Source organism: Marmota marmota, unplaced genomic scaffold, assembly GCF_001458135.2.
Source record: "Marmota marmota marmota unplaced genomic scaffold, marMar, whole genome shotgun sequence".
In the NCBI taxonomy this organism is placed as follows: Eukaryota; Metazoa; Chordata; class Mammalia; order Rodentia; family Sciuridae; genus Marmota; species Marmota marmota.
The window spans coordinates 20756846-20778516 of record NW_026000229.1 but is presented as its reverse complement, the minus strand read 5'-3'; the positions used below and the strand labels follow the sequence as shown (position 1 = coordinate 20778516).

General features: G+C 37.9%; 1 non-coding gene across 1 annotated transcript; it reads left to right on the top strand.

Moving 5' to 3' along the window:
* The first annotated feature begins 157 nt into the window (after positions 1–157).
* On the top strand, positions 158–231 carry Trnat-ugu. Its single transcript has one exon. It is a non-coding gene; the product is annotated as a tRNA-Thr (tRNA).
* Positions 232–21671: the final 21440 nt, after the last annotated feature.

The following is a 21671-nucleotide window of genomic DNA, read 5'->3' as shown; positions in this document are numbered from 1 at the left end:
TGGTGGGCAGCAAGTGGTTTTGGGAGAAAAACACTGAGTCAGCAAGAATTTGCTGAGCTTGTACAAGTTCCAACAAAGATACAGCCTCTCCCTGATGATCTCTAGTTATAAACCAAATGCGGTCCTATGTTTCTTAAAAAAATTTAAATCTTGGGGCTGGGGATATAGCTCAGTTGGTAGAGTGCTTGCCTTGTATGCATAAGGCCCTGGGTTCAATCCCCAGTACCACAAAAAAAAAAAAAAAAAAAAGCTTAAATCCTTTTAACTTTGAAAGTAGAAAAGTGAATTCTAGGAACTTGGGGCCATCCATTGATTTTGAAAGTGGAATGAAAGAAACAAATAAAATAATAACTAAACTGATATAAAGTATAAAAAAGTAGAGTGAGACTTTCTTGTGAATGTACAGATTATTGGTTTAGGTAATACCATTTTCATCTCCCTTTCAGAGACCTCATGTTTTCAGCATTGGACTAAAACAAGATTTGGCATATGATGGTACATGAGCCAAATCTAGCCCGCTGAGTTTTGTATAGTCCATAAACAAAGAATGAGTTTTACATTTCTAAATGCTTGAAAAAACTCCAGAAGAACAACAATAATTGTGACACATGAAAGTTATATGAAATTCAAATTTGAGTGCCCATAAGTTTTTACTGGAATTCTGCCTTATTTATTCATTTTCATATCTTCCATTACTGTTTTATGTTATTTCAACAGAGTTAAGTTTGACAAAGACTACACAACTTACATAATATAAAACATTTATGATCTGAATCTTTTAAGAAAAATGTTTGCCAACATCTGAGCTAAAAATATGGAATGTGAATTGGCCTGTAAGGTTTTTGGGTAGTGCATTGGATAACGACTAAGCCACAAATCTGGCAAAAGGTCAAGATGAAGTTTAGGTTTTCATCCAGTAATCCATCTGATTGTGAATTTGGAGGTAGTTAATACACTTACTGAAAGCCTATTACTGAACTTGGGTAGCAAAAGCCTGTCACAACTGTCAATATGTCCTAATAGAACTCTAGTTGTTCACAGAATCATGTTGTATATTTTTACAGGCTGGGTAGTTATACAAAAGAACTTGTAACTTTCCTCTGCTCATATCCTTCTTTTCTAGATTATCCTTATCTACTTGCAAATGCTAGGCAAGTGCACTACTGATGAGCTACACTCCCAAACACTCAGTTCAAATTTTAAATTTAACTGCCAACACCTGAAATTTTCTCTTGTAATTTAGAACAATTTAATTTGCATGAGAGATGAAGAACAAAATGAAGGAACATGAGAAAATGAGCAGAGGTTAAATACTACAAGTATCTTTTGTTCTTTTTCTTGCCTATAAGGATATAAGTTAAGATTCCCTGTGTGCAAATACATAAAAAGTATAGTTACTAAAATAATTCATCCTTCCCCAAAAAGAAATTTATATATAATTTGTCTAAAGTACCCAAAATGTAAATTGTTCATTGGTCAAAATAAAGAGGTGAATTAAAAAAAAATAGTACACATGTGTACTGTGGTTAGTTTTGATTGATAGGCAGGCAATGTGAAATATTCATATTTACATAGTCTGGAGAAGAACTAAAGTTAAAAGAAATAAGGCATATCATAAGAAACTTAAAAAAATATATCAAACACGCTATTGGTTTACCCAGTAAGTAAAATACTACAGAGTTAGTTTGTGATAAGACCTGACTTCTCCTGGATGTTAACATTTGCTTGAGATTAGATGATCAAAATATTTTATAGTAAGGTAGTATATAAAACAGATGAATAAATTTGGGAACCACATTACCTGTTAAGTTAGCACATACAAAGTAGAATGAAGATCAGCTACTTTTGTTTCCAGTTTCTATTCTCCCTTTTCCAAAACTCTCAGTCTCAGTCTGGGAATGCTTGAGATAATTAAGGAACCTGTTTTTGCTGTGCTAAACCTAGCAGGGCATTCCCACGCACAGCAATTGTTCACAGATGACCATGGGACCTTAGTTAATCCAATCAGAGTGATTCTCAGAAATGTGGCAGGATATTTCAAGAGCACTTACATTTTCTTGCTAGAATTGAATGAGCAATAGCTGGGAGTGGCCAGATACCTTCTTGTGAACACTGGAAAATCTACCTTAAGATGCATCTGGCATTGCAGAAGGGAGTGAAGAGACAGAAACAGTCTTTTGGATATCATTGAATCACTCTATGGAGTGCTGCCTGATGTACAAGTTCTGACCAGGACCTTCAAACTGTCATGAACCAGTAAGCTCCTTTTACTATTAAAGCTACTTTTATTTACTTGTCACAAAAATACATCAAATAACAAATATTCTTTCATTCATTCATTAATTTATAAAACATCATGTTGGTTTTTTCCTGTGATACCAGATGTTGAGTCTTTTCCAAACAACAGCACAATCAATTCTTAAAATTTCCAACACCAACCCTGATACTACCCAGAGTTAGTATGCAGGGCCCAGAGCTCAACCCCAGAAGAACCCCCAATTCAAACACCAGCCCCTAATGGGGTCTCCAGGCTACCTATACTTTTCCCAGCTGACTAAAACTTGGGATTCCTACCTTCCCCTGCTCATGTTCCATAAATCTCTAGAATAACTCACCAGTTAATTATAAAGGATTTGACTCGAGAAGAGTCAAACAAAAGCAATGTAGAGGCAAGGTATTTAGAGGTGGGGCTGTGGGGGTTGAGCTTTCACTCCTTCCCTGAACAGGCCATTCTCAGAGTATTAACATGTTTTTCCAGTCTGAAAACCCCCCGAAACCGCCATTTAGAGATTTTTATGGAGGTTTTATTACATAGTCACAGTTGATTAAATCATTGGCCGTTGGTGATTGAACTCAGTCTCCAGCCCCTCTTCCTTCCACAGAGATCAGGAGATGAGGCTGAAAGTGTTAGCTCTGTAATCTCTTGGTTGGTTCTGGTGACCAGCCTTCATCCAGAAGCTGTCTAGCATCCCCTTTTCCATAAGTCATTCATTAGCATATAAAAGAAAGAAAATTCCAAGTGTTTTAAAAGCTCTGTGCCAGGAACTGGTGCCAAAAATCGAATATTTATTTGAGGCAAATATACATTTGGAGTTCTGCAAAATGGAGTAAGACTTCCCTTTTATTTTTTTGCTGAGATGTACATAGTAAATGAACTAACATCTGCATGGTGCTTGGTTTGTGGTTGGTGCTTAATAAATGATTGCCATCTTTATTTATAATAAACACTTCATTATCCTATACTTGAAAATTTTCAAAGCATGTTAACATGTTTAGCATCCTGGACTATCTGAGAGCTAGGCCTGTGCTCTGTTTGAGTGCCTGCTATGCATGAGTCCTGCAGAGAACACCGTCATTTCCACAGACAGTGCTTAACCTCAAAGAGTTCACAGGCAGAGCTGTGGAACACATAAGTAACAACAAAGGATGAAAATGATCCTTCCACACAGAAAAAGAAAAAAAAATTAAATCCAGCATGAATTACCAAACATTAAACCAAGTGTTACATAACCGAGAAGAGAGAGGAGTTGCAAGTCAAACTACTTCAGGCAATTTTAGTTTTCACCGAAATTTAGAACTTGTAGAATTCTTCCATTTTTTTTTTTAAGGTGGAAAAAGAGCTATTTGGATTTGCTGACATCCTGTTTCCTAATGATTTGTCTTTCTGATTCAAAAGTTCTATCAACACTCTGATGTTATGTCTCAGGGACGTAAAATCAAGGGGAAAATGTTCCACACAAAACAAACCTCAGACATCCTGGAACAACCCTTCTGTTCTGAATTTGGTTCTTATTTTCAATTCCAAAAACAACACAGGAGGCCTCAGAAGGTACAAACTACCTCATGTTTATGCATGTGGCCCTGGAGAAACTAGGATTTCAGATGCTTTTGATTACGAGTGGCTGAAGAAAACATCCACCTAAAGTTACTTACTGAAGGACCAGCTCTCCCTGCCCCCACCTCACCTCAAATCTAAGGAAGCCTCCATCCTGCATCAATTTACAATGGCGCACTTGACATGACTTTATTGGTGTATCTTTCTTATGCATTTGACCAATCAAAATGATAATTTAGACAAACTGGGGATGGCAGAGAGCATTATCCAGCAATATCTCATTATTATGCAAAAAATCAGATATTCACAGCAACTGTCTCATCTATTTATTGTTTGGTTACTCATCTGGAAATTTTAATACTGTCTTCAGGGGCAGGGACTGGCGATAAAAAAATAGACCTATATATCAAACCTTTAACTTCCAGCCATCATTGTGTGCCATAATACAGATGGAGTGGCTATCAGCAAGCTTTACTGTGTTGGTTTATTTCCTTCAATGGTGAATGTGGATTTAAATGGGATAAAGCAAAAATGTCGACTTGAGGCCGGAGAGCCCCCCAGAACCTTCAGGTTCCTTTGCAAGCAGAGTTAACTGGCCATCATCTGCCTTCCCAGAAATTGATGCCAATGTCTGCAAGCTCAGAAGTGTGACTGTGAGGAGAGTGGAGGGTTTAGGGAAAAGGACAAGGCCTCTGCATTTCAGAAAGGCTGTCCTTCGCCAACCTTCATTTGGCAAAATTTTTATGGGTCACATTCCCCGTAATGAGAACATGAAACTTGCTCTATGCTGTTGGACATTGTTCTAATTACTTTACAAATGACACAGTATCTGAGAAAATCAACATCTTTGTCACAAACCTGTAAAACTGGTACTGGCATTGTTCCATTTTATGGACGGAGAAACTTAGGCACATAGTGGTTACCTAATTTGCCCAGTTAGCAAATGGTGAAAGCAGGATTGAAATGCAGGCAGGAAAGCTTCAGAATTTGTGCTCATGACCACTGTACTCTTCATACCATTTATATAGAAGGATAGCAAGGCTCTGTTTCTGCTTTTTACAGTCTGTGCCTGAAGGGTAAATTGGTCTCCATCAAGAAACTATAAGTTGTCATAAGAGAATCATATGAAATATTTGTTGAAGATCAGATGCTTAGACTGAGATCAGCTGATTTAGAAACTCTGCCAGTGAGATTCAAGACATTTTTAATTCATTCCCTAAATGATTCTTAATTATATCAAAGTTTGATAACCACCAGAACTAGCTCAGGTTTTCTGGTCTGGGATTCATAATCTGTATTTGGTTCCCATTAGTCGGAGTTTTGTCACTATGACACAATATCTGAGAAAATCAACATAAAAGGAGAAATTATTTATTTTGGCTCAGTTTCAGAGATTTTGGTCCAAGGACACTTGGCCCAATTGCTTTAGGTCTGTGGTGGTACAGTACATCATGGTGACTGGAGCATGTGGCTGAGGAAGCCTGTTCACCTCATGGCAATTGGGAAGCAAAGAAAGAAGGACAGAGGAAAGATCTGGAGTCTCAATATCCCCTTCAAGAGCACACCCCTAACTTTCTCTACAGGGTCCCACCTCCTAAAAGTTTCACCACCTCCCAGTAACCCCAAAGGTTAATGATCAAGCCTTTAGTTTTACAGGTTTTTGTGGGGAATTTAAGATCCAAACAACAACAGGTCCCAACCCCATTGTTTATTAGCTTTAAAATAATTCTGTTGAAACCACCCAACTTTCTGGGCCTCAGTTCCCTCATCTGTCAAATGAATACAAGAATATCTGCTCTATGTACTGCACAGAGTGTTGGTAAGAATGGGATGAATGAAAGCATGTGAAAGAAGTCAGCAAATTCAAAAGCACTTCCACATATGAGCTGTTAAAATCGTCTTGAGAGGATGTGTACTGCCAACTATACCTCTATCTCACAATAATATGTACATGCTAAGCATGTTGGAAATACACTACAAACACTGGCTTAATTCAGTATATTTAAAAATATATATATAAGCAGGTCCACAGAGTCAATACCATCTATTATTTGAACCTCAAATGACTAACGTTTGTCTGCTCCACTCCACAGTCGACAGATAGGGCAATTAATGTTTATAACTCTGTTTTACTAGGAAATATGAAACTTAGGTTAAATAATTTATTCGCCCAGAGTTACCTGGTTAGTAATCAAAGGACAACTTCCACAGCTTCTTGTGACAATCATACAATATATTAAACAAGTTACTGTTGGAACAACTCTGCCCACAAAGATGAGAAGAGTTACGCGTTAGAAAAGGGAAAAACCACCGCTAATGAGGAGAATTATCAGCAGGAAAAAATGGTAAATGCATTGTGCTTTCAACATTATTAAATTTTCTAGTAATAAAGTCTCGTTGGGTGATGCAATAGGTTGAAATTTATTTGAGCACACTTATTGATAGGGATGATGCTTGCTTATTTTTCACTTTATCCAATGGATTGAGATATCCCTATACAATGGATAGACAAGGCTAAACCATAAAGGAACTTTGACACTGAGCAAGACATAGCCACCAGAGGGATCCTCCAAAATGCAAGTCAGATTATGTATTTTTTAATGCAAAATTCTCTCAAGGCTTTTTTTTTAAATTGAGAAGCTGATTATAAATTTTATATGAAAATGTAAAAGACATAGAATAGACAAAACAATTTTTAAAAAGGACTAAATTGGAGGACTTCTACTATCTGATATTAGGTCTTACCATTAAATTACATTAAGTAAGATGTGTAACACTGGGGCTGGGGTTGTGGCTTAGTGGCAGAGCACTTGCCTCACATGTACGAGGCACTGGGTTCAATCCTCAGCACCACATAGAAATAAATAAATAAAATAAAGGTATTGTGTCCATCTACAACTAAAAAACCATTAAAAAAAGATATGAAGCATTGGCACAAAGATAGATATAGACCAGAAATAGGCCTGCACATGCATGAATAGTCAGTTCATTTTTAATAAAGTTGCCTAGATAGCTCAATGCATAAAGAATAGTTTTTTTCAACAAATGATGCTAGAACAAACATTTGTATGAAAAAATCCCAAACTCAGTCTCTATTCCATACCATTTACAAAACATCACACCAATCAGATCATAGTCTTAAATGAGGTACCTAAAATTCTAAAACTTTTAGAAAAAAAGTTGAAAAATAATCTTTGCGGCATTGGATTAGGCAGAGATTATTTTAAGAGGATACAAAAGCTTGAGCTACAAATTTTTTTTTTAAAAAATTGATACATTAGAATAAAAAAAATGAAGGGACAACTCATGACATATCTGATAAAGAACTTGTATTGAACACGTAAAAATTACTTTTATAACTTAATAATAAGACTAAAAATAATGGGCGAAAGATTTGAACAGATACATCACCAAGGAAGAGAGATAGATGGCAAATAAGCATAAAAAACATTATTCAATAGGGAATGAATGTTAAAAATCACCTGATTTCAAGACTTATAATTAAGCTGCATTATTAGCATGGCTAAAACTTGAAACCTGATAATATCAAGTACTGATGAAGATGCCTGGCAACTGGAACTCCTAAAAGCTATTGATGAAAATACAAAATAGGTATCCACTTTGTAAAACAGTTGTGCAGGTTCTTATAAAGCTAAGTATACATTTACATATGACATAGACTTTTCATTCCCAGGGATTAATCCAAGACAAATAAAAACTCCTCCACATAAATGTTTATAGCAGTTTAAATTATAATAGTGCCCAAATGGAATCATTTCAGATATTTTTCAGCAGTTAAATGGATAAACAAACTATGGTACATTCACACAATGGAATTTCTCTCAGTAATAAAAAGAATGAACTACTGATGCATGCAACACTTGGGTGAATTTCAAAAACATTGTTCTAGGTAAAAGAAGCTAGATGCAAAAGGTTAAATACCTATAATTCCTGTTATGGTTATATATGAGGTGTCCCCCCACCCCCCAAAACTCATGTGTGAGAAAATGCAAGAATTTTTCAGAGGTAAATGATTAGATTATGAGAAGTATAACCTAATCAATGTATTAATCCACGGGTATGGATTAACTGGGCAGTAACTACAGGCAGGTAAGGTGTGGTTAGAGGAAGTAGGTAACTGGAGGCATACCTTTCAGGTTTATATTTTGACTCTTGTGAGTGAGGCTCTCTTTCTCTCTGCTTCCTGGCTGTCATGTTCTAAGCTGCTCTCCTCTGCCATGCCCTTCCGCCATGATGTTCTCCCTCACCTTAGGGTTGGCCAACTCCATAACCAGAGTTATGGAGTTGGCCAACCATAGACTGAAGCTCTAAAGCTGTGAGCCAAGATAAACTCCTTTGAAGTTGTTCTTGTCAGGTTTTTTGATCACAACAATACAAAAGCTGACTAAAACAATTCCACTTGCATGACATTCTCAAAAAGGCAAAATATAGGAACAGAAATCAGATCCATGGTTGCCAAGAGCTGGGAACGGGAACAGAGATCGACTCCAAAGGGACACAAGGGAACTTTTTGAGGTGATAGAGGTGTTCTATATCTTGGTTGTGGTGGTGTTTACTTAGCTCTCTGCATTTGTTAAAACCAATGAAATTGTACCCTTAAAGTTGATGAATTTTCCTCTATGTAAATTACACTTCACTAAAGCTGATTTGTAAAATAAAATACTCCCAGTGGCTCTCACTTCCCTTAAATGATTTTTGTGTGAGCCAGGAGTCCCTTCAATATCATACCCTTGCTCCTCTCTGACCTCATCCTCTGCCATCCTCCCTCTTACTCTCTGTCCCACCTACAAAAGCATGATGGCTCTGAGGTGTCCTGAGGCCATATAGGCACATGTCCTCTCCAGGCACTTTTTAAATTCCCTTGCTTCTTTTTATTTTTTTAGTTGTAAATGGACCTTTATTTTGTTTGTTTGTTTATTTATATGTGGTGCTAAGGATTGAACCCAGGGCCTTACACATGCCAGGCAAGTGTTCTACCACTGAGCCACAACCCCAGCCCAAATTCCCTTGCTTCTTTAAGTCTATGGTTAACTATCACCACTTTGAGGGTCCTAATTTCTCAATTAACTTCATTCCTTGAACATGCTTCAGTTTCTTCATCTATAAGTGGAGGAAGCAGAATCAAAGGATCACCCCGAGAGCTTTCTCATTCTATGGTTCTGACATTCGGCTTTTAGGATGCATCACTTCCCATAAATGATGAGATTCTATAAGAAAGCATTGAATGGCATAGGGCAGGTGAGTGGAGTGCTGTAGTGTTCTGTGGCCGAGTGGTCACTTCCAGCTTGGAATTAGAAGAGGCTTAATGGAGGAGTTGGTTTCTAATAAGTGGGTAGGATTTCTTCACAAGAGAAACTACTGGACAATTGTGAATATTGTTTTAGCTTCTTTTTAGAGTAGGATTCTGAGTTCTGTTTAATTTGTATGGCTTGAACATTTCACTCTGCTTTGAAATATCCTAGAAAACTGATATACCACCAGTGGTTCAGAATCTTTCCTGAATGCATGTGGTGCTGTTTTTTAACTTACTGGTCTGCTGGGGTTATTGGTGGTTGGTTAGTTGAGGTGTGGCTTACATTGATGCTATGCCAGACATGAGGAAAATTGACAAGGTATCATTCTTTTTTTGTAATAGATGTGCTCACATACCTTTTCTTACTAGATTCTGATCTCCTGGAGGGCAAGGTTTGTTTCTCCTCAGCTTTGAATCCACAATGATGGAGCATGGTAAACTCAAAGAATGAATGTTCCTGAGAATTCTGAGCATTTTACTTATATTAATGTGCACTCTGAGGAAGAACAATTAGCAAGGTCATTAATCATGACTCTCTTTTTAATTGTAAAAGCTAATTGCCTATTAAGGAAGGGCAAGCCTTATTTCCTTAATCAGAGGGGTTACAACCTGAACATGTTGGCAAAATTTGAGATGCTGATGTGAAAGACAAAATGGATGAAGTTCAAACACGAAGATGAAATCCCAAGGTCTTCTCATTTCCTCTTGTTTACTGGAGATCTTTAATCAAGGTAGAATCTTTACCTAGACAAGCTTCACAATGGAAATGCAGACAGAATGTTAGCCTGTGGTTTGGATCACCCTTTCTATGACAGATGTTCACTCTTATTTTGGAGTGAATGTTTGTATCCCACCAAATCCAAATGTTGAAGCCCCAGTGCCCACTGTGGATGAATTTGGAGATAGAGCCTTTTGAGTTAATAGAGTTACATGGGGCCCTAAGGATTAATGTTCTTATAAGAAGAGGAGTAGCTCAGTGGTAGAGCATGTTTATCATGCATGAGGCCTTAGGTTCAACTCCCAGGATAAAAGTGAAAGAAAAGGGAGCTGACACTAAGAGCTTGCCTGGTACACACACACACACCACGCACACACACGCACACGCACACACCGAAGGCCATTGTTAGAGTCTGTAAACAAGTCAAAATAACACCTGGCATTTTGCCAGGGGAATGTTAGAGTTCGTAAACAAGTCTGGACCGTGCCTGGCAAAATGTCAGAGGGAGTGGTTTGAGAAGTAACAAAACCGAGCCATTAGGTGTAGAGATTCCTGATTGGTTGACTGATGTATCTAGTTTATGCTAATTAGATAAGCTGTGTGGAATGTATAAATACTGCTCCTGTCCTGCAATAAACGGCTCCTACTCCTGCTGTATCAACGTACACAAGTTATTCGTCACCCCCCGATTATTCTGCTGCAGCCGGACTGCGGCAGGCCATGTGACGACATGGTAGGAGACAGCCACTACAAGACAGGAAGAGTACTCTCCAGAAGCAGAATAGGATGCTTCCTTAATCATGGACTTGTAGCCTTCAGAAATGTGATAAAAAAAATTCTGTTGCTTTAACCCACTCTGCCTGTGGTATTTTGTTAATACCAAAGGGTCAAGGGTTGGAATATAGCTCAGTGTTAAGAGCACTTGCCTAGCATGGACAAGGTCCTGGGTTCAACCCCAGCATTGAAACAAACAAATAATCAGAAAAAGTAGACTAAGACAACTGTGGCATACTTGGTTACAAAAGGCCTAAGGTCCAGTGTTAAATTCTCTGCTCTATTGATTCAGAATCTCCTCTTTCTCAAGACGCAAGTTAGCCCAGGGCTTTCCAAAAGTCTCTCCCAAACTGACCTGTTCTGGCTTAACACTTTTGCTATATTTAAACTCATACATAAAACTGAGAATTTCTCTTTTTGCTTTATGTTTTCTGGTTGGCAGTGACTCATATTTTCATAGCCAATATTAATTTAGATTTAAATAACATTATCTAGCAATTTAGGATGATGGAAATTTTTAGAATAACCCAGTGAGTATAGGCATTGTCTTTGTATACGTGTGTCTAAGGAGGAGAGTTGGACCAGCAGAAAGCCTTTTAAAAATCTGCATTTGGGGCTGATTCAGTAGTAGAACACATGGCTAGCATGCACAAGTCTCTGCACTCTGTCCCCAGCATCACAGAAAACAATGACAAAAAGAGCCACATTTCCTAACACTACATAACACTGTCTATATCAATGATGGTAGTCAGGGCTTGCCAAAGAAACAAAACCAACATGCTGAGAATTCCAGAACCTTCCATTTGCTGTCTGTAAATTGGAGCCCCAGTAAAGCTGGTGTTGTTACTCTAGCCAGATTCTGAACACCTGAGAACCAGAGGAGCCAATGGTTTTAAACCCCGAGTTATTGGTACATAATCACATTCAAACCCTAAATTTGTTAATTAACACAACATATTTGTTTTGTTTTTTCCTTGATATAAAAATGTTCAGTATAAAATATGCTATTTAAACTAGTCCATCATACAATAATCAGTTATGGAAGATATTGTTGGAAATCAAGTATAGAAAAATGTACATGAAAACAAACTAATAAAAAATATTTATAAGCATACTAGTATAAAATCTCCAATAGCCTGTCGATATTTTGTAATGTCACTTTCAGAAATTTTAACCATATTTAAATTTATTTAAATTTTTGAAGGCATAATGAATGCATTTAAAATTGAGTTAAAATAGATAAACGTGTGTACCCAAAACTCCCGTGCAAACTCCATCTGCTCAGATTCTTCTTGATTTGCCCAAATAGATACCCATTGTTATTAGTTTCTTATATAACCTTCCAGACACTCTGTCCATTCACAAACCAGTAGGAACAGCCGCCTCACTCCCAACCTTTTTACTTCAACAGTAGAAGAGTTCTTCACATGTCAGTACATAAAAAATTTCAAATCTCCCCATCCTTTACTTTAGCTGCCTATTATTCTCATCTATGTGTGTGTGCATGCACACACACACACACACACACACACACACATAGTCATCTATACTTTATCTATACTCTATACTTTATATCAAAGTTTATCTTCTAGTTTCAAATCTCTGGAGCTTGATTATGGCTTCTCCCTCCACATCTTCTGGAAATAACTGCTGTTCTGCAAATGGTAATGTTCTCTCTGTTCAAAGAGAAGCAATTCAAATGCTGGCAACCCCTGGGTTGGGGAGGCTCTGGTATTCTCCATTGCATGGAGCCAACAGGCATAGGGGCTCCCATCTGCAAGCTGCTTCCTTTTCCCTTGACTGGGCTCTGGGTCTCAGGGAGTGTAACCAATATGCCATGTTCCTCTCTAGGAGGTTGAGCTGTAAGCCCGGGTGACACTGTGCCCAGCTGTTAGCTGCTGTGCCAGGACCACCAGCTCATGTACTCCATTGCCCAGGAGCCTGAGGGTGGATCCACCCCTAGTAACTCCTATTCCAAGGTAAAGCTCCCTTTCATGGTCATGGTGTGGTTCTGAATCCATATGCTTGGTTTAGTTCTTAATTATATCCATTGATGTTGTACAACAGTCCAAGAAAGAGACCAAAGGGACTTTGGGCACTTGTAGCTGCCAAACAGGCAGGTTTTTATACTATGGCTGCTTGAGAAATGCGTACAAGCCAGATGGTGTGTCACAACATATGCTCCCTACAAGAACAACCCTATGACACTCTGCCTGTGGAAAGCCTGGGGCAAAAATGCCACTTGGGAAGCCTGGGAAACAAAGGCATTGTAGAGGAGTTCCCTGGCTCCAGTCCTTCCTAGAGTGGCTCCATGGCAGGGGGCAGTCCCAGGGGCTGCTCCTGAGGGCCTGTGAGTACCCTCCTGGAACAAGGGCCTTTCCTCCAGCACTGGTACTCTCCTTACAGTAGTTGGACTTACCCTGTTCTCACAGGCACACCTGAACACAAGCACACGCTTACTCTTTATACTGACCAGTCATTTCTAAGAAATCCATTGGGGCCAGAAAGGATTGACACTTTCAACTTTTTAGTTTTTTAATTTAATTAATTATTTTTTTTGGGGGGGGGGCGGAGGGTACTGGGACCAAATCCAGGGCCTTGCACATACTAGGCAAGTGCTCTACCCCTGAGTTACATCTTTAGCCCCTCTTTTCAGCTTTTAAATAATTTGCTAAGAGTAGCTTTTGGGTGTTTCAAAATTCATCCCAGGTCTTTCATTTTCATGAATGTTTGATAACAGTAATTTGGTTTCTAAACTGAAATGAATAGTGTGTGTGTGTGTGTGTATGTGTGTGTAGCTTGCATGTTAATGGAGTGTTGTAGTAACTGACATTCATATATCCTATATTCTACCACTTTTGGAAGACTCTTAGAATCTATTTGATAATTTAGCAATAAAATCAACCTGTTTAGGAGCCCCCAAGATACCCTTGCCTAACTCATACTTACTATAAAATCAAACACTTTCTGATTGCTTACTTTGCTAGCACTTTACATTTATTCTCTCATTAAATCACCATCAACGACCCTGTGGTGCAGATCCTATTATTACCCAAGTTTGCCAGATGAGGAAGCTGAGAGAGTCAGGGACGCTAACTGACTTATCCAGTGTCGCATAGCACAAGCAAACAGGAGTTGAGCTGTCTGTCTTAAGAGTTATGGTCATCAAAAACATTTACTCTAGGGCCTATTTTTTTGTCATGAGAGCAGGACCCATGTGACATTCATCTTTGTATCCCCTGCATCTGGCACATAGTTGTGGCTCAGTAAATAATTGAAAGGTACTGGTCAACCAGCATCTGGGCATCGAGGAGATGAATCAGCTTGTTTCTTCTGCCTGCCATCGCATTATGCAAATGGAATTGCTGAGAGGCCTAGAGACCAGCCAAGTTCCACCAAATCCCTCTTTCTAGGATTTGCTGTGGTTGGAAAGCAGGATTCTTTTGCCAGTTTTGGAACCACCTAATCTATACCAGGGCTCTTTAATAGTGTTAGGGTAGGGGAATTGGTGCCCCCAGAGAACTCCATCAATGGCACAACAAGGAATTTGAGACCATCATGGTCTTCATTTCCCCTTGCTTTCTATTTAGCTACAAGGAGGAGGTCAGGGAAATTAGAGGATTCCATTTCTAAATGTAATGACATATTAAGGGATGGATTTTGCTGATCAAAATACCCCGTATTCTTTATATTCCCCCCCAAAATGAAGATCAGTTGTATCCTATATGTCACTAGTTCTTGTGCAATTTCAAATAAATTGGGCTTAATGAAAACATTTCAGAGACTTTCTGGAATAATTGTAAAGTTAGAAGTCTAGATATATCCAATTATTTTCCAGAGAGAGAAATTTTCCGATCATTTGCAATGTATCAGTCAGAAATTGTGTTGTCAGAAATTAAATTTCTGTTGTCAGAAATTAAAATGACTTAAACATATGTTATCAGGAACATCCTACAATAGCATGTCTTTTTAATACTTGTTAATACAAGTTTTCTGAGAGGACAATTTTAGGGTAGGTGGAATCATCTTATGCTACCATCTCCCCATGACTCAATGGCTAATGCTTAACCTGACAAACTCAAATTCATGCTTCAAGACCAACTTAAATACCACTTCCTCTAAGGAGCCTTACCTGATTTCACCAGACACCACTGGATAATTCTTCCTCTGTATTTGCAGAATACTTGTATGTTTACCTATCCTAGCACCAGCCACATTACATTGTGATATGTTTGTATCTCCCAGTGAACTATGAACTCCCTAGCTACTCATATTGTCTTAATTTTCTGAATGAAAAAATATCATGTGCTCATCATAGAAAAACAAGAAAGAGGAAGAGAAAGATGAGGAGGAAGGAGAGGAGGAGAATAAAGAATCATAGTACTGATTATACAACCTGAAAGAATGAGAAGTTATATTCCATTTATGTATGATGTGTCAAAATGCATTCTACTATTGTGTATGACTAATTAGAACAACAACAACAAAAAAGAATCAATACTTTTTCTTCCAATTCAGACCTCCAATGTTTCCCAGAAGCAAACTCTTCTCAAATTCATCTATGTCTACAAATGTTCCTTTTTCTTAAAACAAATACAAACAGAGCAATTCTCAACCATGGTAACATTCTGGCAGCAGACACAATGCTAGGAATACATAAGTCCTCAATTAATGTGCATTGACTGAGTTGGGGATTATCATGGACCCGATTATCTTCAGTGCTGTGGTTCAAGAAATCTAGACAGTCCTTTGGCTGAGTCTCTTTCCTCTCCTCTCCAACTCCCCCTGCAACAGACACCAAGAAGGTAAAGCAGTCAGTTTTACTACCTAGAAGCAAGAGCTCAGTAAATAGACAAGATCAATCCTTATGGCAAAAAATTTTCTCTACTGCTTCATTCACTAATGGTTCTAATAGAGGATGGATTATATCTTTGAAACTGGACTCGGTTTTTACACTAAATAAAAGATTATTTACTGTAAACTCAGGAACAGAAAGACCACAAAGTGAAGAATGTTCCTTGCTCAGTAGTACATACTAATAACAATATTGTTACTGTGGCTTTTATCGTCTATAGTTAAATATGGCAGTACTCTGCCGGTTGATGCTGTCATTTCAGTTTCGCTCTTTTCCCCCCATGTTGGTATCCCCAGCAGAATCATAACTTTTCACAGGGGCATCTAATTTCTTAACCTCACAGCAGAAGAGAAAAACATTTTTCAAATTTTCCTGTGATAGTCCAGGGGAATTGTGGAATGTCTATACTTAGACGAATTAAACTCAGACCTTCTCTGGTTGGATGTGTGAGCTGCCCAGACAAAGATGAAGGTTAACGTAGTTTAAGGATGAAATATAGACCATCCTGTGCAAAACCACAGTGTTGCAGTTTAATTAAAAGAATTCATTAAAGTGGTGCCCCATCCAGGGTAATTAGTATGCGTAATTTATGCATTGCCTAATACACAAGGGCAGTAGCCTGAATAATAAACTCAAGTTAACCTTAAGTGGAAGAGATTGAATGGTCAGATGTTTATTTAGCTCAGGTTTGCTCACGAGTTAAGGTTAAAGAGGTGAAATTCAGTTACAGTTAATTAATTAATTTCTCAGGTTTTCTTCATGGAAATCCTGTCTGCTCAATTGGATAAAAATCTTGTTCAAGGCAGATGGCACTCTTTTTATTCATCAGCTATTTTGTGACATGTCCTCTAGCAAGTTATTAACAATTTGAAAGAGCAAGTTTGAGGAAACGGCAAAGAGATCAGATCAAAACCAAAACAAAACTCAAGATACAGGCAGACCTAGAGTACCCATAAGAACAACAAAACCAGGATGGATTTAAGGTGGATGTCACTGACATTATCAAAATATAGGGACTGATTAGGATAAGGGTGTTAGTTTTTTTTTTTTCAATATTGGGCCACATGTTTAGGAACTCATTTGTGTATTTGAGCTGCATAAATTTTTATTGATAGAAGTGGCCAGAATCCATGTCTGGCATGTGTATAACATGTCACCAATATGAATTAGGGCTTATTCAAGTTCTGTTTTTTTTTTTTTCTTTCATTAGAAATACTTCATAATGCCCCAATTCTGTGATGTAATTTTTGTAGAATTAAACTTGAAGAGTTCAAAATTATGCAATTAATTGTATTCAGCTTCAATTACAATGACTTATTAATCAAATCCTTGGCAAGGCACCTGGCACCTCCTGCAGAGGTTGTGATAGGAAGTGGCCTGAGGAACTTATTGGTTCATGTGAGTAAGTTAATTAGGTGAATTGTTATTGATTGATTGCTTTATTGGTGGCTGCATGTAGGTAAGAGTGCTGAGGTTTAGGAGCTAGGAGAAGTTAGAAAAGATCTAAATTTGTTGGTTTTTTTTTTTTTTGAACTAGAAATACTGAGGACTATAATAAAATCAACAAAATCTATCAGCCATCTGATATTTATTTGAGCATCAATTATGTGGAAGGCACTGGGTCATTCCATATTGAATCTAAGCAAAAGACAGAGGTGTCTTAGTTTCATTCTACACCAGCCTCTCAGGAACTATGGTCTAGTTGGCTAAGAGAGAGGCACAAACAAATACAACTAGCCAAATACTACAGTTGTTTGTAGAGTTATAAAAGGGCTAAGTAATGGACTTCATTTATTTGAGAGCATTTCTATCTTTGTGGAACTGTCTTTTTTCCATTCCAGGGTGTTCAGCTATGCTGCCAACACCCCTGCCCATCTGCCCATAAAGTGGGCACATGGTCAAGGCTAGGTCAATCAGATCTTCTTTTCTGTAATTTTTGACTTTGAGGGGAGAGAGTTGCACAGTGGGAAAGAAAGTCAGTTGACACTAAATAATCCAGTGACTTCTCCCTGGGCAGGCTGAGGTTCCTGTCTGTCTGAGGTTCCTGTTCTGTCATGGTTCCTACCCAAAAAGGGATTTTTTCAGTTCTTCCAATTTGTGAATTTAATAGTGACTTGGCAGAGTCCCATTTGCTATTTGTCAGCTAAAGTTAGTTTCTGAGGCATGACATCAGACTCCTGATGAAGTCAACAAATGTTCCTGCAGCTCAGAGATGGAAGAGCTTCCTTCTGGTTGGAGTGCTGCTGAGAAATGGTGTAGAGAGATGGCAGGTGCCCTGGATCCCAGGGTCACTTACTGAGCACTCGCTATAGACACTGCGTGCAACTTTGCAAGATACCTCCATTTGACAGATGAGGAAACTGGGGCTCAGGAAAGCTCTGTTCCTGACCCAAGGTCACTGTGCAAGCAAATGGCGAAGTTGAGTCTTAAACACAGGACTTCTACTCTCAAAACCTGAGGTTCTCCAGTTTGTGGCCTTGGGTGAGTCGCTGAGCATCTGTGGCTCTGAATTCCTCAGAGGTGAATCTGAATGACAACAGCTGCTCTGTCTCCCCCACAGGGCTGTTGTGAAGATCAAAGGGAAGAGAGAGAAACACTTTGAAGCCTGCCACACTATCCAAACACTTATAAAGTATCCTATTGTTAGGTGGAGCTCCAGTTTGGAGGGGCAAGATTTGAGAGGTGACTAGGAAGAGGTTGGTACAGGATAGGACCACAGGATCAGGATCAGGACTGCTGAAGTCTTGGGACAGAGTCACAGGAGAGGGCGGGACCAGCAGGTGGAGTGGAATCCATCAATCCAGAACACCTACAAGCTCGGGTTTGAAATGGATGGTTTGAAGACTAATAAAAGGAAATGCTACTTGGCAGATGCGAATGAAGGAAAAGTCTTATCTTCAAGAGGCCCAGGCATTTGCATAGACATCATCTCATCATCTCAGATCTTCACTACCCTCCAGGGGTTCTGTGTCATCCCCATTTCACAAAGGAGATTCTGAAGCTCAGCAAAGTTAAGAAACCTGCCTCACCTGTCTGAGTAAAAAGTATAGGAACCCCAGACTTACTGAGTTTTACACACAGTCTTTAACTTCTTCTGATCTCCCCTCCCCATTTCCTGTCTTTCTCTCCTCAGCTACCACTGAACAAAGAAAATGTGTTGAGTCCTGGACTTGCTGAATGAATGTGCTGTGTGATCTCAGATTAATCATCTCCGAACCCCAGTTTCCTTATTTGTACAATGATCTGGCCAACCTCTAAAATGCTCTCCAAGGGTATTTCCTTTGAAATCTTGTTTGGGAATAATCCTTTCATTTGCATAAGTCTCTACCCTCCAAAATCCAACCCCTGATGCTCTTCAGCTGTGTCCTAAACCACAGGTGGCACAATTTTATAGAGCTGGTAGCACCACCCCAGTGGAAGCTCTTCTTGTAGCCAATGCAGTTATCTGAAAATAACCTATGATATGATACATTGAGTTTTACTGATCAAACCAGTCCCTTAGATTTGGGTAATATGAGCATGCTTTCTTATAGTTGCCTAATGGATCTGATACTCTTCATGTGGAAAGATATTGCCTCTCTAGTTTTTACCATTTGCCCCCTTTGACTGTTGCTGACTTCTTCTTAGACACTAGAACATGTTAAATTCCAGGAGGATAATGGACAAATTGGAATAAAAATAATTACTCACAACTGGAGGTGACAGCTTCGTTTTTAATAACAACAATCCCTAAGCATTTCCCTGCATGACCAAGTTTGCCAAGTTTAGCAGAATCCTTCCAGGCAGAGATGATCTTTTCTATGACAAAACACCTTTACTTCAAGACCTTACTTTAAGCAAATTCACAGACTTTAATTTTGAGACAAGTAGCTTACGGACAGTGTTTTATTATAATTTTTTGTTGTTGGCATAAGATTTTAAACTTAATGAAGTCAGAGACTTTTTTGTTCACTAGAATAGGGTGGGGTCTATAGCCAACAGTAAATGTATTTTAAATGTTCCAACTTCACTCATACATGACTATTAAAATAACTGTATAAACATGGATGTATAACCAATGTGATCCTGCAATTTGTACACGTGGAAAAATGAGTATTCATACCCTATTTGAATCAAATGTATGATATGTCAAGATCATTGTATTGTCTTGAGCAACTAATAAAAATATAACTAGATGTTTGCAAATTTTAGCAAGGGGGAGAGAGAGAGGAGTGGAATAAAGAAAAAAAAGCTCTTTTTCCAGTTTAGAAAATAATTATATTCAAGAAGGGGCCACATCATCACCGGACACACAGTGTGGGCTTGGGCTCAACCTACTAGGCATCCTGGCTCCCTCTGTAGTTAACTGGATAAACTTGGACACATAGTAGTTTCACTGAGTCGCAGTTTCTTTATGTAAAATGCGGATTGCAATACACAGGACTGTCTTGAGGAATAATTGAGGTCATCTTTGAGAGTACCTGATAAAATGCCTGGCCCTCTTGCAGTAGGTTCTCATTCTTTTACTCTTCATAGTTGTGCTGTCCTGTAAAGTGGTCACTAGGTATGAGTGGCAATTGAGCAGTTGAAAGGCAACCATTGTAACTGAGGAATGAAATTATAATTGTATTACATTTAATTCATTTGAATTTAAATTTAAAAACTGAAGAAGTACAAAATATCTTTTTCTTATATACAACCAATTTTTTTCTTACACACAAAATTGGTAGGATGAAATTTAACTATTCCGCATTGCATAAGGTATTATTATTATGTCACAGAATTATTTCTAGTATTGCACAGAAATAATAATAATAATATTATTATTATTATTATTATTATTATTGAACTGAACTGATTCAGTTCAAATTATTATTATTATTATTACTTTATTTTTTTACTGTGTACCAATGTAACATTGTAATGCATTTATTTGACTGTTTTAAGCAGACAGCTCAAGTTATAATGATTCCTATGTAAATCATAAATAGGTTGAAATATTTACTTTAATTATAATGTAATTAGACTATGTTTCTGGTTAAAAAAATAAATATGGGCAAATTACACTTTAAAAGGAAGGTATCTACTGTAAGTCTGATGAGGACAGTAAAGAATGAGAGATTGGAATATGTGCACTCCAATTCCACAACATGTGCTGCTACAGAACTAAACAGGAACCTTATTATGTAAAAAACCAAAGACAATAAAATGAACAATATCAAGAGACACAAAGTAAATGCACATAAACTTTGATAACAAGTTTCCTCTCAATAGCTAAAAAAGAATTGAAGTATTGTGTTACTTGAAATCAGAATTAAATATCCAGCATAAATCTCCTAAGTAATTTTTGACAGGATCTGAGCTTGTCACTTTGGTCAGACGTAAGATGGCTTGAATTCTTCCACAAGAAAAGAAAACAGTTTTTAGATGGAGAGAGAGTAAAGAAACTATTTCAGTTTTTAGAAAATTAAGAGAAAAAAAGACACTTTACAAAAATTTCAATGAATAATTTCAATGAAGCCACCTAAATAAGTGACTATAGAATGTAAGACAGACAATGTCAAAGGTCAACTGGTTCAAAATATGAAAAATTGAGAGTACTTTTGTTTTAGTTTTAGATAAGCCATGTCAGACAAGAGACACTGCCCAGTTACTATTTTGGGTACATATTTTTTTGTCTCGACAGGTCTTTAAATTTGCTTAGAAATATTGTCTATTCATGACCCCAAAATAAAATCAAACTCAATATATAGATAGTTGTGAATCTTTTGTGAATGTCAAAGAAGTTTCAAATAGATAAGAAAAAATTAGTTTCTACCTAGACAGGTGATGGGCCAGCTATGATAGTTAAAAATCTGGATTTATTAGATTTTTTTGTTTTTATTTTTTGATACCAGGGATTGAACCCAGCTTAATCACTGAGTTACATCCCCAGCCCTTTCTTATTATTTACTTTGAGACAGAGTCTTGCCAAGTTGCTTAAGGGCTTCAATAAGTTGCTGAGACTGGCTTTGAACTTGCAATCATCCTGCCTCAGCCTCCTGAGCTGCTGAAATTAAAGGCAAGTACCACCTCACCTGGCTCAGAATTTTTAAAACAAGGAACCCATGTTTCCCTTTGCTAAGGTGGTGAGGCATCCTGAAAATACTTGTGCAAGTTTCTTTTGAAAAGTGTTATGGATATAGTTGCTAAAATA